Consider the following 15,855-nt stretch of genomic DNA (forward strand, 5'->3'; position numbering starts at 1 on the left):
TCAGGACCTTAGCTGTTGAGGTGTTTGGTAAGTGGATTTGTTCACAGAAGGCACCAAATGGTTAAACAGTTCAGTCAGAAAAAAAACTACTTCTCAGTGCTCACTGTTCCAGAACCGGTGCTGATGGGGTTAACTGTGATTATAGAATATCTGCTGATCACTTAGCAACGTGGAATAGATCAAAGGCTGATTATTTGCAGCTGCTTAATGTGAGATGCAGCGGGTGGAAGAACACAGGAGAAATTCAGCAGAAGCATCTACACTCAAAAATATAAACGCAACACTTTTGGTTTTGTTCCCATTTTGCATGAGATGAACTCAAAGATCTAAAACTTTTTCCACATACACAATATCACCATTTCCCTAAAATATTGTTGACAAACCAGTCTATATCTGTGATAGAGAGCACTTCTCCTTTGCTGAGATAATCCATCCCACCTCACAGGTGGGCCATATCAAGATGCTGATTAGACACCATGATTAGTGCACAGGTGTGCCTTAGACTGCCCACAATGAAAGGCCACTCTGAAAGGTGGTTTTATCACACAGCACAATGCCACAGATGTCGCAAGATTTGAGGGAGCGTGCAATTGGCATGCTGACAGCAGGAATGTCAACTGTTGCTCGTGTATTGAATGTTCATTTCTCTACCATAAGCCGTCTCCAAAGGCGTTTCAGAGAATTTGGCAGTACATCCAACCAGCCTCACAACCGCAGACCACGTGTAACCACACCAGCCCAGGACCTCCACGATCGTCTGAGACCAGCCACTCGGACAGGTGCTGAAACAATCGGTTTGCATAACCAAAGAATTTCTGCACAAACTGTCAGAAACCGTCTCAGGGAAGCTCATCTGCATGCTCGTCATCCTCATCGGGGTCTCGACCTGACTCCAGTTCGTCGTCGTAACCGATTTGAGTGGGCAAATGCTCACATTCACTGGCGTTTGGCACGTTGGAGAGGTGTTCTCTTCACGGATGAATCCCGGTTCACACTGTTCAGGGCAGATGGCAGACAGCGTGTGTGGCGTCGTGTGGGTGAGCGGTTTTCTGATGTCAATGTTGTGGATCGAGTGGCCCATGGTGGCGGTGGGGTTATGGTATGGGCAGGCATCTGTTATGGACGAAGAACACAGGTGCATTTTATTGATGGCATTTTGAATGCACAGAGATACCGTGACGAGATCCTGAGGCCCATTGTTGTGCCATACATCCAAGAACATCACCTCATGTTGCAGCAGGATAATGCACGGCCCCATGTTGCAAGGATCTGTACACAATTCTTGGAAGCTGAAAATGTCCCAGTTCTTGCATGGCCGGCATACTCACTGGACATGTCACCCATTGAGCATGTTTGGGATGCTCTGGACCGGCGTATACGACAGTGTGTACCAGTTCCTGCCAATATCCAGCAACTTTGCACAGCCATTGAAGAGGAGTGGACCAACATTCCACAGGCCACAATTGACAACCTGATCAACTCTATGTGAAGGAGATGTGTTGCACTGCATGAGGCAAATGGTGGTCACACCAGATACTGACTGGTATCCCCCCAATAAAACCAAAAGTGTTGCGTTTATATTTTTGTTGAGTGTAAGTTTAAACACTTAGCGCAAATGGAACGTGACCTTGGAATTAACCTGAATGATCCACATTAAACACAGAAGTTAGATATCGAGCTAGAACTTACACAGTAAAAGAATACTGATTGATAACTTAAACATTACTATCCAGATGCTCAAAGAAACACCCAGACAGTTAAATTTAGACAGAAAAACTCACGGAAGAAATAAAGACTACATTAAGTCTGAATGCTTAACTGAGAAAACAAGTAATTTAGTCCAGAGACCTGGAAGCTCCACTCTAGTGCTCTCTAAGCTTGGAATACCACGGGAGGAAAAACACGAGACATACTGCGCCTGGAAGCGGCAGTGAAAAAACACGACTAATTACATCTTGTGCCTGGAAGCAGCAGGTGGAAGAAATACGAGGAATTACATTCTGCGCCTTCAAGCAGGGAGCGCGGAGACTCCAGTCTGGAAAAATGAAGAGCTTGGAGGTTCAGCGAAAAAACCCAGAGCTTCAGTAGTGGCAACGGAACGCGAAACAAAACAGGAGAAAAAGGTTACCGGCTGAGAGCGATGGTGTGGCACAGCTGGCACCCGTGGCAACCCGGTTCCGACCAGGAGGAACGCGGAGGTTCTTCTGGAGATGGTGAGGTAGTTGAGGAAAGAATCTGGCCCCGACCTGGACAACGCACCAAGGTTAAATGCAGAACAGTAATGAGTAATGACCTGCCATCAGATTCAGCTGTGAAGCTCCACTCAGCAGAATGAAAGTCAGCTGTGAGACGTCGTTCTGTCACTCCATGCACTGACTTGACAGATGGGGCGGGGCCCATGAGTAACATGACAGGTCGGAGCAGAGTCTTGATGTAGTCCACAGCTGACACACCTGTGGCCACTTCACCCAGCAGCTCCACCTCAAATTCACCTGGAAACACAGACAGACAAACCAGCAGACCAGGGGCAAACCACAACACATCTATGGCTGTGACCCTTCCAAAGTATGTTCAAATGAACACCTGAAATGTAGTTTAAGATGAGTTACATTTATCTCCATTTGAAAAGTAAAATGCTGCAGAGGTACATACAGTAGTGTTCAGAATAATAGTAGTGCTATGTGACTAAAAAGATTAATCCAGGTTTTGAGTATATTTCTTATTGTTACATGGGAAACAAGGTACCAGTAGATTCAATAGATTCTCACAAATCCAACAAGACCAAGCATTCATGATATGCACACTCTTAAGGCTATGAAATTGGGCTATTAGTAAAAAAAAAAGTAGAAAAGGGCCAGTGATGCACAACAAAATGTAAGTCCCTCTCTCGTTTATAAATTAATAAAATAACAAAGGACAAGGATCTATTTTAGCTGTTATATAAAACAACAACAAAAAAATGAATGTTTTTTTCACTTGTTCAAAGGAAAGAATATTTCATGAGGTGAAAGATGGAATGTTCCATTCAATAAGGCAAAGACGAAATATTCTTTCCATTGCCCTCATAAACATTGCTTATTTGTATACTACGTATACACAGTGCATCCGGAAAAGTATTCACAGCACTTCACTTTTTCCACATTCTGTTTTGTTACAGCCTTATTCCAAAATTGAATAAATTAATTGTCCCCCTCAAAGTTCTACTCACAACACCCCATAATAATAACATCAATCAATCAATCAATTTTTTTTTATATAGCGCCAAATCACAATAAACAGTTGCCCCAAGGCGCTTTATATTGTAAGGCAAGGCCATACAATAATTATGTAAAACCCCAACGGTCAAAACGACCCCCTGTGAGCAAGCACTTGGTTACAGTGGGAAGGAAAAACTCCCTTTTAACAGGAAGAAACCTCCAGCAGAACCAGGCTCAGGGAGGGGCAGTCTTCTGCTGGGACTGGTTGGGGCTGAGGGAGAGAACCAGGAAAAAGACATGCTGTGGAGGGGAGCAGAGATCAATCACTAATGATTAAATGCAGAGTGGTGCATACAGAGCAAAAAGAGAAAGAAACAGTGCATCATGGGAACCCCCCAGCAGTCTACGTCTATAGCAGCATAACTAAGGGATGGTTCAGGGTCACCTGATCCAGCCCTAACTATAAGCTTTAGCACAAAGGAAAGTTTTAAGCCTAATCTTAAAAGTAGAGAGGGTGTCTGTCTCCCTGATCTGAATTGGGAGCTGATTCCACAGGAGAGGAGCCTGAAAGCTGAAGGCTCTGCCTCCCATTGTACTCTTACAAACCCTAGGAACTACAAGTAAGCCTGCAGTCTGAGAGCGAAGCGCTCTATTGGGGTGATATGGTACTACGAGGTCCCTAAGATAAGATGGGACCTGATTATTCAAAACCTTATAAGTAAGAAGAAGAGTTTTAAATTCTATTCTAGAATTAACAGGAAGCCAATGAAGAGAGGCCAATATGGGTGAGATATGCTCTCTCCTTCTAGACCCTGTTAGTACTCTAGCTGCAGCATTTTGAATTAACTGAAGGCTTTTTAGGGAACTTTTAGGACAACCTGATAATAATGAATTACAATAGTCCAGCCTAGAGGAAATAAATGCATGAATTAGTTTTTCAGCATCACTCTGAGACAAGACCTTTCTAATTTTAGAGATATTGCGTAAATGCAAAAAAGCAGTCCTACATATTTGTTTAATATGCGCTTTGAATGACATATCCTGATCAAAGAAAAGAAAAAAAGAAACCTGGGGTTGTTCTTATTTTCTTCAATTAGTGATGAGTAGAAAGATGTCCTAGCTTTACGGATGGCTTTTTTATAGAGCAACAGACTCTTTTTCCAGGCTAAGTGAAGATCTTCTAAATTAGTGAGACGCCATTTCCTCTCCAACTTACGGGTTATCTGCTTTAAGCTACGTGTTTGTGAGTTATACCACGGAGTCAGGCACTTCTGATTTAAAGCTCTCTTTTTCAGAGGAGCTACAGCATCCAAAGTTGTCTTCAATGAGGATGTAAAACTATTGACGAGATACTCTATCTCACTTACAGAGTTTAGGTAGCTACTCTGCACTGTGTTGGTATATGGCATTAGAGAACATAAAGAAGGAATCATATCCTTAAACCTAGTTAACATGAAAAAAGTTTTTTTTAATTTAATCAAATTAATTAAAAAATTAAAAACTAAGGAATCACACGTACATAAGTATTCACACACTTTGTGTTGGGAAAGTGTAGTGACACAGACCCACAACAGGGGGTGTAAATGAACGGACAATAGAGGGAGTTAAATTAGAACACTTTACTGTTGTGAATGTCACAACCACACACAGCAGATTACAGAATAGATACAAGTCAATTAATGAAGGTGTCGTGTGGGCAGGCTCGTCGATAGGAGACGCCCGTCTGGAGATGAACCGGAACCACACGATTTCCACCGCCACCGAACCCGAAGGATACTGGAGCCGCCAAGTCCCGAAGTCCCCAGGTGGCCACCGTCTCAGCGTGTCGGATCTGGTACTGCTGGCGGAGAACAAAGACAGTCAAGTGTGGGTGTGTGTACACCCAGTAACAATAATGGTGGGAATTCCACCTCCACCTTTAACACACACTTGTGCAGCATCTGTTTAACCACTTATCTGACGGGACGTAGGACGAAACAGTCGCGACCGATGCCGGTCCTCTGGTTGACAGCTGCAACACAATAGCTCTTGGAATCACTTTAATGCTGGCAGAGAAAGTTACCTCTCACAGAAGTCCATATCTCAGCGATGTGGTGGAGGTGTCATCCTGCTTTTATCCAGGGTGAGATGCAGATGATTGGTGACAGCTGTCACCTCGGCTGTTCCTGTAGGCGGCAGCGCCCTCTTGTGCCTGAAGCCCGCACTTCAGGCAGGGCGCCCTCTGGTGGTGGGCCAGCAGTACCTCCTCTTCTGGCGGCCCACACAACACTTTGCTCAATACTTGGTTGATGCACTTTTGGCAGCAGTTACAGCCTCAAGTCTTCTTGAATATGATGTCACGAGCTTGGTGCACCTATCTTTGGGCAGTTTTGCCCATTCCTCTTTGCAGCACCTCTTAAGCTCCATCAGGTTGCATGGGGAGTGTCGGTGCACAGCCATTTTCAGATGTCTCCAGAGATGTTGCGATGGCTGTTCTTCTGGAAGGTTCTCCTCTCTCCACAGAGGAATGCTGCAGCTCTGACAGAGTGACCATTGGGTTCTTGGTCACCTCCCTAACTAAGGCTCTTCTCCCTTATCACTCAGTTTAGATGAGCGGCCAGCTCTAGGAAGAGTCTGGTGGATCTGAACTTCTTCCATTTACAGATGATGGAGGCCACTTTGCTCATTGGGACCTTCAAAGCAGCAGAAACATTTCTCTACCCTTCCCCAGATTTGTGCCTTGAGACAATCCTATCTTGAAGGTCTACATACAATTCCTTTCACTTTATGCTTGGTTTGTGCTCTGACTGTCAACTGTGGGACCTTATATATACACAGGTATGTGTGTGTGTGTGTGTGTCTTTCCAAATCATGTCCAATCAACTGAATTTACCCCAGGTGGACTCAAATTAAGCTGTAGAAACATCTCAAGGATGAGCAGTGGAAACAGGATGCACCTCAATTTCCCTGAGGGAGTCTTCCCAAGGGATTAATAAAGTTCTATCTAATCTAATTTAATCTGAGCTCAAATTTGAACTTCACGGCAGAGGTTGTGAATACTTATGTACACGCGCTTTCTTCATATTTTTTTATAAAGTTGCAAAAACGTCAGAGATTTATTTGTAAAACCCACCACACGTCAGGAAACTAATCTTCCCATAATGCATTGAGGCATGTGTCTAAATGGTAAAACCTTCAAAATTAGCACATTACTTTAAAACTTTGTAACACTTTGTAAATGACAGACAACAATTTTAATAATATAACTTGTCCGGAATTTGTTTGTTTAAAATTATAACCATAAGTTAAAACTGTCTGCCTGTGCATGCCTTCAGTGATATGCCAACAGGTTTGTATGGTGTGAAGATAAATGATCTTTTTTTCTCTCTCCTTTCTCTCTGGTCACCAGGTCTCTTTTGCTGAGAGAAGGCTGATCTGAGACAGAAGCACTGAATCATTGTTGTGTTAGTAGCTGCCAGTGTACTGAAGTCAATACTGAAAGTTAATGGTTTAGCTTTTATCTGTAACTTCCGCTAAATTTTTTAGGGATTTATCGATTTGACTTCATAAAAGTTTTCAGTTAGTAAGTTTTCAGTTCGCGGATTAACGGTTATCAAAGCTAAGTTTTTTGTTAGCTGTGCCCACCACTGGTGGTGTGTCACAGTGGCTTTAAAAAAAATCATTTGACTTTTAATTACCAGAAGACAGTGTCTGTGTACTTTTTATTAAGAGGAAAATTATGGAATAAAGATTAATGATATAGAGATAGATCATGTACAAGAGTTAAAATTTTTAGCTGTTATTTTCGATTTTTGATCTGAGGTTTGCTGGCCATGTGAAGAAGCTGTGCAAAAGTGTTAAAACTAATTTAAGCTGCTTTCGCCTGATCAGACAATACAAACCCCTTACAGCAGCTGTGATATTCTCCCACATATTGTACTTTATAAGCGTTTGGTGCCAGGCTAACCACACAATACTTACACCCATTAGGTCATAATAGAAACAGACACTGAAAGCAATCAATAAGAAAGATCAATAAGTGGTGCCACCTGTAAAATGGCACCACCGCTTCATCATAAAGAAATATAACCTATGGAATTTTGACAGTTTTTGTGGATTTCCCGTTTTTAAAACTTATTTTTAAGTGTGTGAACAACCTTGCTTCAGAAATACTCTGTCAGCAAGTAAACAAACAAACCAGTGAAATATGAATGAGGGGTGTAACAAGCAGTAACTGTACAACATGTGAACAGTCGTCCTTCTCAGTAATAGGTACTAAAATCTGGCATGTATTACCACTTGAAGTCAAAACTGACAGATCTCAAGGTTTTTAACACACGAGCAAAACAATGGCTGAAATTGAAACAAATCTGTGAACATTGACTTTTAAATATTTTATTGTACTATTTTAACCTCTTTATCTGTTTAGTGTTACTATTTTGTTCTTAATATGTTTTATATTCTTTAAAGTTTTAACTTCACTAAATCTTTTTGTTAAATAATTCAACCCTGATCAGGGACAGGAGTTGAAAATTAGCCGTGGCTGCATGCTTGACATCTGTTTTTATATTTCATAAGAAATAATATTTAATGCATTTGTCCCTATTCAGTAAACAAAAGAAAGAAACAAAGAGGTTTATTTCACTGTGCAGCAATACCTGCTGGCAACCATTACATCAACATTTGTGCAAATCGGAGGTTCCTGCCTTTCTTGGATAAATAGGGTGTCTCTGTGGAAAAAAGTTTGGGAGCCGCTGCTCTAAATAATGTCTTTAAAACCTCAAATACACAATTTCCAAGAAAATATGTAAGAAGTTGTTGATCACCTTTTCTAAAATCCCCCCCCCCCAAAAAAAAAACCCCCAGATAAATTAGAAATGTTTGTAATTCAGCAATAACCCCACATTCAAACAGTTTCTTTAGAAGACCTTTTACCATAGCTGTTTTTAAGCTAGCCACAACACTTTCACTGGTGAGTGATCTGTTAAGATTATAGAAGGCCCTAATATTGACCGCATATCTTTTTCAGCCCTAGTTGACAACAGATCAAAGAAACAACTTGTACATTTAGCAGTCAGAGATTATCTAAAGATATAATGTAAAAGGCATGAAAATGTATTAAGTATTTTATATTACTAAAGGATTTGATACCAAAACAAAGAAAGGCTGAGGTATTAAAACCATCTAGACTGGTGTAAAACTTGTGCCAGATCTCAAATCAATCAGATCCACTGTGGTAGCCCCACACAAACCAGCTCAGATGAAAGAAAAAAAAAAAAAATTCCAATTATGGCAGTGCTGTTGGAAAGCATTTGAGGTATGGTGATCAGTCAATGAATTGTTCCTGCAGGGCAGATGTGCTAGTCAGTTAGGGCTGGGGGTTACCTTCTGGCAACCACAGGTGAAGGATGTCTGTGTGTATCACCACTCTGTATTTATTTTACTTTTTTGAGGGAGTCTCAAAGTTGTGCCTTGGCAGAGGAATGCTCTCTACTAAACACCCGGTCTCTGGGGCTTCTGAAAAAGATTGTGAACAATTTATTTATTATTACAATTATGGGGAGGTGATGGTGAAGTGATTAAAGTGTTGGGCTTGAGACCAGTGGATCGTCGGTTCAAATTCCGGCCTGACTGGAAAATCACTAAGGGCCCTTGGGCAGGGTCCTTAATCCCCTAGTTGCTCCCGGTGTGTAGTGAGTACCTTGTATAGCAGCACCCTCACATCGGGGTGAATGTGAGGCATTATTTGTAAAGCGCTTTGAACGTCTGATGCAGATGGAAAAGCGCTATATAAATGCAGTCCATTTACCATTTAAGCCCATTTTTAACAGTATTAATAATAATAATAATAATAATAATAATAATAATGTATTATTATCTGTTACATATAGGTGGACAGCAGCTGATGGCGAAAGAAGACGTTTCCCCTCAGCAGCACTGCTGGACCTGCAGTCTGGGCCAAAATGACCAAGACGTCTGTCCTATTAAAAAGGAAGAGGAGGCACTGTTGGAAAGTGAGGAACGAGAGTTCCTTCATATGCTGGAGGTTGATATAACCAAGTGCGCAAATGATGTAAAACAGTCCTCACATTGTCGTCACTCACAAATGGAAGAAAACAGGAACATTGAGCCTCTTTCCAGCAGCTCAACTGAAGAAACAAAAAGAGAATCTAATGGAGAGGATTTGAGAGTGTCAGAATTGGCTAGCATGTTAGCTTAAAAACATTATTCACACACATATATTAATATGATTTCACAATCTTGTGAACCTGCAAATGAAACCAGAGCTATTGATCGGGACCCAACCAAGGAACCTGAGTTATGTTTATACTCCCTGAACAATAAGAAGATCCCTGCTGTTGAATTGTTTTGTCATAATTATGGTCAGAGAACTGGCCAGAACGACATTCTGTTAAGAAACAAGAGGATTCATAAGAGCGTGAAACCATTTAGCTTCTCGCAGTGTGGTGAAACATTTAACCAAAATGGCATCCTGAAGAAAGGCCCAATCAGTAATCCAGGAGAGAAACCATTCAATTGTATAGAATGTGGGAAAAAATTTACACAGAAGGGGAATCTGAAGATGCACATGATCAGTCAAAGTGGGGCAGGAGATCAAAGGCAGTATTTGAGGAGAGGAAAGGTCACCATCTTGAAGAGAGCCCTCGGATACAGTAATGTTAGTAATGTTAAGGGTGCAGCTTTAGACCCCATGTCTGGGGCCCACTGCACTCTAGTAGAAGGAAATTCAAGACAAATGAAAAAAAAAGACAAAAAGAGAAGCCATTTTGTTGTTATGACTGGTAAAACATTTAATCTAAAGGGCAATTTGAAGATACACATGAGCAGTCATACAGGAAATAAACCATATAATTGTTCCGAGTGTGGTAAAACCTTTACCCGAAACAGTGATTTGAAGACTCACATGGTAATACACACAGGACAGAGAGGGAGGGTTGGAGTTCCTACTGGACATGAGCCTCGAGTGAAGGGGTTTGCCAGGAGAGATCTTGGTATGAGGATGTTTCAAAAGAAACAAACCCCAGCTAAAACCTCCACAAAGCGCCTAGGCACCAGGGCGTATGAAGAAAATGGTGCAACTTCTCCCAGTGCTGCGGGGAGACATCTCTTCTGTAGCAGCACTCAGCTGAGTCATCCACCAGATCAGCGGTGTCATCCACCAGATAGTTCTGATCCTGGACCCCAGCAACAACACCATCAAAGGGCTAAAAGAATCCAGTGAAACTGCATCATTGTAAATTGGTCCATTGGGGAGAAGAAAAAGATCTTTCACTGCTTCGCTTATTCAAACATGAGAAGTGGGGCAGGAGATCAAAGGCAGTATTCGAGGAGAGGAAAGGTCACCATCTTGAAGAGAGCCCTCAGATACAAAGTCAGTAATGTTAAGGGTGCAGCTTTAGACCCCGGGTCTGGGGCCCACTGCACTCTTGTAGAAGGAAATTCAAGGCAAATGAAAAAAAAGACAGAGACCATATAGTTGCTCCGAGTGTGGTAAAACCTTTACTCGAAACTGGGTTCTGAAAAACCACATGATAATTCATACGGGCGAGAAACCATTTTGTTGTTCCGAGTGTGGCAAAGTATTCAACCTAAAAAGAAATCTAAAGACACACGATAAGTCATACAGGAGAGAAGCCTTTTAGTTGTACAGAGTGTGGTAAAACATTTAACTTAAAGGGTAATCTGAAGACGCATATGATCAGTCACACAGAAAACAGATAGTTCAGATAGTTCTGATCCTGGACCCCAGCAACAACACCATCAAAGGGCTAAAAGAATCCAGTGAAACTGCATCATTGTAAATTGGTCCATTGGGGAGAAGAAAAAGATCTCTCACTGCTTCGCTTACTCAAACATGAGAAGTGGGGCAGGAGATCAAAGCCAGTATTTGAGGAGAGGAAAGGTCACCATCTTGAAGAGAGCCCTCGGATACAAAGCCAGTAATGTTAAGGGTGCAGCTTTAGACCCCGGGTCTGGGGCCCACTGCATTCTTGTAGAAGGAAATTCAAGGCAAATGAGAAAAAAAAAAAGTTTAGTTTAGTTGTTCTGAATGTAGTAAAACCTTTACCCGAAACTGGGATCTGAAGACTCACTTGAAAATTCACACAGGACAGAGAGCTCCAGAAGTACAAAGGCCGACAGTAATCCAGAACAAGAAGAAAACGTGAAGTTAGCGTGAAAAGGTGGAACAGCTGAGAAGGTTATTGAAACAGCGGCTAACTGCTGCTAATGCCGAGTCTGGACAGTGTGGTAGAGTTTTGTCTTTTGGACGGTCGTCTGCGCCTTTTGTCTCTGCTGTTGGCTGCTGGTGATCAGAATAGCAAAGCTGCTGCCTCACAGACAACACGCCACAGACGCAGGAAAGATAAGGAGGGAGGGAGAAGAGAAAAGTGCGTCCGTCTCGGCCGAGTGCAAGCTGGCAAAAAAAAAAAAACAACAAAAAAAAACAATCAAACATCAAGAAACATGTCTTTCTACAAACATGTCTGAAGTCCAGCAGCTGAGAGACATGTTAAAACTACAGCTAACACCTGCTGATGAAGGAATGATCACAGACCAGGAAGATGAAATGTATCTTTTAAAAGAAGAGAACAAAAGAGACATGCAGTCGTTGTTGGTGATTAAAGAAGAAACTCTCCCTGAACAACAGGAATGGAATCTGAGTGTTGACCAGGAGGACATTAAAGAAGAGAAGCTGTGGATATGTCAGCAGGGAGAGCAGCTTCAGCAGCTGGAGGACGCAGATCTCACCAAGTTTGGTTTCACTGCCATCCCTGTGAAGAGTGAAAATTATGATGAAAAACCAGAGTCATCACAACTTCATCAAAGCCAAAGTGATGAGAGCACAGAGGCTGAGCCTGTAGCCAGCAGCTTATCTGCACACAAAATGCAGAGAGCAGAAGCTGATGGAGGACCACAACTAGCCAGCAACTCAGGTCCCAACAGTCATTTACAACCAGATACCAGTGGCAGGAGTTCAGACAGTTCTGAAACTGAGACTGATGACGGTTATGACTGGAAACAGACCAGAGAACTTCAGTCAAGTTTTAACTGTCAAAATAATACCAATAGTCTTCATTCAAGCAACACTGATGAGAAACAATTTAAAGGCTCTAAATACGGAAAAGCATCTGGTCACATGAACAACTCAGGGCAACAAAAGGAGAGACAAGCGAACGGAAAACCATTTAGCTGTTCGGATTGGAATAAAAGACAGAAACAGGATAACCCTCTTAAGAACACATTGGAATTCTGACAGGACAAAAACCATTTGTCTGTTCTGAGTGTGGTAAAAGATTTGGACGAAAGAGTAACCTGAACAGACACATGGGCCGCTCCCGCTCCTGTGAATGGACTGACTCCTCGGTGCCTGGACTTCGCTCTTCTATTGCGTACAAGACATGCAGCCATCGTTGGTGATTAAAGAAGAAACTCTCCCTGAACACCAGGAATGGAATCTGAGTGTTGACCAGGAGGACATTAAAGAAGAAGAGAAGCTGTGGATAAGTCAGCAGGGAGAGCAGCTTCAGCAGCTGGAGGAGGCAGATCTCACCAAGTTTGGTTTCACTGCCGTCCCTGTGAAGAGTGAAAATGATGATGAAAAACCAGAGTCATCACAGCTTCATCAAAGCCGAAGTGATGAGAGCACAGAGGCTGAGCCTGTAGCCAGCAGCTCATCTGTACACAGAACACTGACAGCAGAAGCTGATGGAGAGGACGAAGAAGGACCACAACCAGCCAGCAACTCAGGTCCAAACAGTCATTTACAACCAGATACCAGTGGCAGGAGTTCAGACAGTTCTGGAACTGAACAGAAGAACACTCAGCTGGATAATCCACCAGATCAGCATAGTTCTGATCCTGGACTCCAGCAACAACAGCATCAATGGGCCAGAAGAAACAAGCGAAACTACACCACAGTTAATTGGACCACTGAAGAGAAAAAAAAGATCTTTCACTGCTTCACTTACTCAAGGCATGAGAAGTGGGGCAGAAAGAAAAAGGCAGTATTTGAGGAACGCATAAAAGAAGCGGATTTACCTACACAAAAGAAAGAAGCCACCACAACCGCAAAACTGGAATCGATCGCCTCACAGATCGCAAAATATCTGACGGCTGAGGAAATAAAAAAAATAAAGGAAGAAGCCCAAAAGGAAGCGATAAAAGACTATCAGTTGCTGGATAAAGGGAAGCAACTCCAGTTTAAAAGAAGTCAGTGGAAGAGGGAGGAAGAGTGGATACTGTTATGGGCAAAGGAATATGCCAAAATAAAATACCCCAAAAATCAGACAAAGAGATCCAAGGAATGGCAAAAAATATTCCACCACCACTGCCCAAGTAAGAAAGACATCACTTGTAAGAATCTCACAACCCAAAAATCAAACTTTATCAAACAAAAACATTTCTCAAATAATGAAATAAAAACGATGCAACAGGAGGTTGAGAAAATGATAAAGAGATGGCATCTGCCCTCTGACGCAACCCATTACCCCACCAAAAAATGATTGCCCTCAAAAAAAGTACATCCCCGAAAAAACAAACCATCCACTGCCCCCCGAAAAAACAAACCATCCACTGCCTCCCAAAAAAATAACCATTCACTGCCCCCCGAAAAAACGAACAACTCACTGCCCCCCGAAAAAACAAACAACTCACTGCCTGCCGAATAAACAAACAACTCACTGCCTCCCGAAAAAACTAACCATTCACTGCCTCCCGAAAAAACGAACCATTCACTGCCTCCCGAAAAAACGAACCATTTACTGCCTCCCGAAAAAACGAGCAACTCACTGCACCCCGAATAAATGAGCAACTCACCAGCTCATCTACAGAATAATATACAGGTGCACACAGACCCAGAACAGCAGGAACTAGAAGAGGAATTGGCAAATAAGATTGAAGAAACAAGAAAAATGGACATGAAAGAGCGCCCAAAGCTAACTAAACTAACTAAACAAACTATTTGCAAAAAATCCCAGACTAGTGTACAGAAAGCTGGCAAACGGCACAATAGAAGTACAACAGCCACCTGAGAGAGAGGAAATTGAAAAATTCTGGAGACCATTCTTTGAAGACCCAAAACAACACCAAGAGGCTGAGTGGATTGAAAAAATACAACAGAAAAACAAAGACAAACAACAAATGCCAGCAATTGTAATCAATGAAGAGGAGATCAGAAAGAAAATGAGTGAATACAGTAACTTCAAGGCACCTGGCATCGACAAAATCCCAAATTTTTGGCTGAAAAGACTGACAGCATTACACCAATATTATGCTGTGGCTTTCACAAAAATATTGAACGGAGAAGAGGACACACCAGACTGGCTAACGACAGGGAACACAAGCCTAATTCCAAAGACCAAGGATACACAGCTTCCCAACAAGTACAGACCCATCTGCTGCCTAACAACAACGTACAAATGGCTGACAGGAATCACAACTGATGCCATTTATGAACATCTTGACACTGGTGGCTACCTGGAAAATGAACAGAAAGGATGTTCCAAAAGAAGATAAGGAGCTAAAGACCAGTTACTGACAGACAAAGTTATCCTGGAGGACTGCAAAACAAGGCAGAGGAACCTCAGCATGGCTTGGATTGATTACAAAAAGGCATTTGACAGTGTACCACACTCCTGGATCATGAGGTGCTTAGAACTCTACAACATCAATGAGGAAATAAGATCTTTCCTGAGAGCACAAATGAACAAGTGGAACACCACCATCACCCTCAATCACACAGAGGGACAAATAACAATCCCAGACATACGAGTTCAGAGAGGGATACTTCAAGGAGACAGCCTTTCGCCTCTCTTATTCTGCTTAATCATGGACCCGCTCAGCAAGATCCTGAAGGAGCAAGACATCGGATATGACTTAAGTAAAGACAAAGGAAAGGAAAACCAAAAACTTGTGAACCATCTGTTGTTCATGGACGATTTGAAAATCTATGCCAACACAAAAAAGGGACTCACTCAGCTCGTGGAAACTGTCCATAAGTTCTCAAAAGACAATGGCATGGAATTTGGACTGGATAAATGCTCAAAATGCGCAATGACAAAAGGAAAAAAGACAAAAACCGAAAACATACAATTGGATGAAGGGAGCTACATTGAAGATCTGGCTGCAAACTCCACATACAAATACTTGGGAATTGAACAAAGTAATACAATTGAGCACAAGAAAATGAGAACAAGAACAACAAAAGAATACTTAAACCGCTTAAAAAAGATCTGCAAAACACAGCTGACACCAAAAAATAAGATCATAGCCATAAACCAGTTTGCAATACCAGTGGTGACCTATGGGTTTGGCATAGTGAACTGGCCACAATGTGAGCTTAATAAGTTGGACACAAAAACCAGGAAAATGCTCACCCTCCACAAAATCACATACAGAAATCAGTGCATGGACAGAATATATCTCCCTCGCAGAGAAGGCGGTATGGGTCTCACTGAAATCAACCAGACCTACAGAGCATCGATAATAAGTATTGGACAGTACTTAAAGAGCTCTGGAGAAGAAATCGTAAAAACGGTCACACAACACCACGAGGCCATAACTGAATGGACCTCAATCACTAAACTGGCAAAAAACTTTGGCGGAGAACTTCTACAAGAGAGAAAAAGCAACAGTCTCATGCTTGCAACAAAACTTG

At 42.1% G+C, this 15,855-nt stretch overlaps 1 protein-coding gene across 1 annotated transcript in view; it reads left to right on the top strand.

The window, feature by feature from the left end:
* LOC117525953 (gastrula zinc finger protein XlCGF57.1-like) overlaps positions 1-15,855 on the top strand; it is an 81,316-nt gene that overhangs the window by 53,303 nt on the left and 12,158 nt on the right. The gene's annotated exons all lie outside the window — the stretch shown is intronic.

This window comes from Thalassophryne amazonica, chromosome 15, assembly GCF_902500255.1.
Source record: "Thalassophryne amazonica chromosome 15, fThaAma1.1, whole genome shotgun sequence".
In the NCBI taxonomy this organism is placed as follows: Eukaryota; Metazoa; Chordata; class Actinopteri; order Batrachoidiformes; family Batrachoididae; genus Thalassophryne; species Thalassophryne amazonica.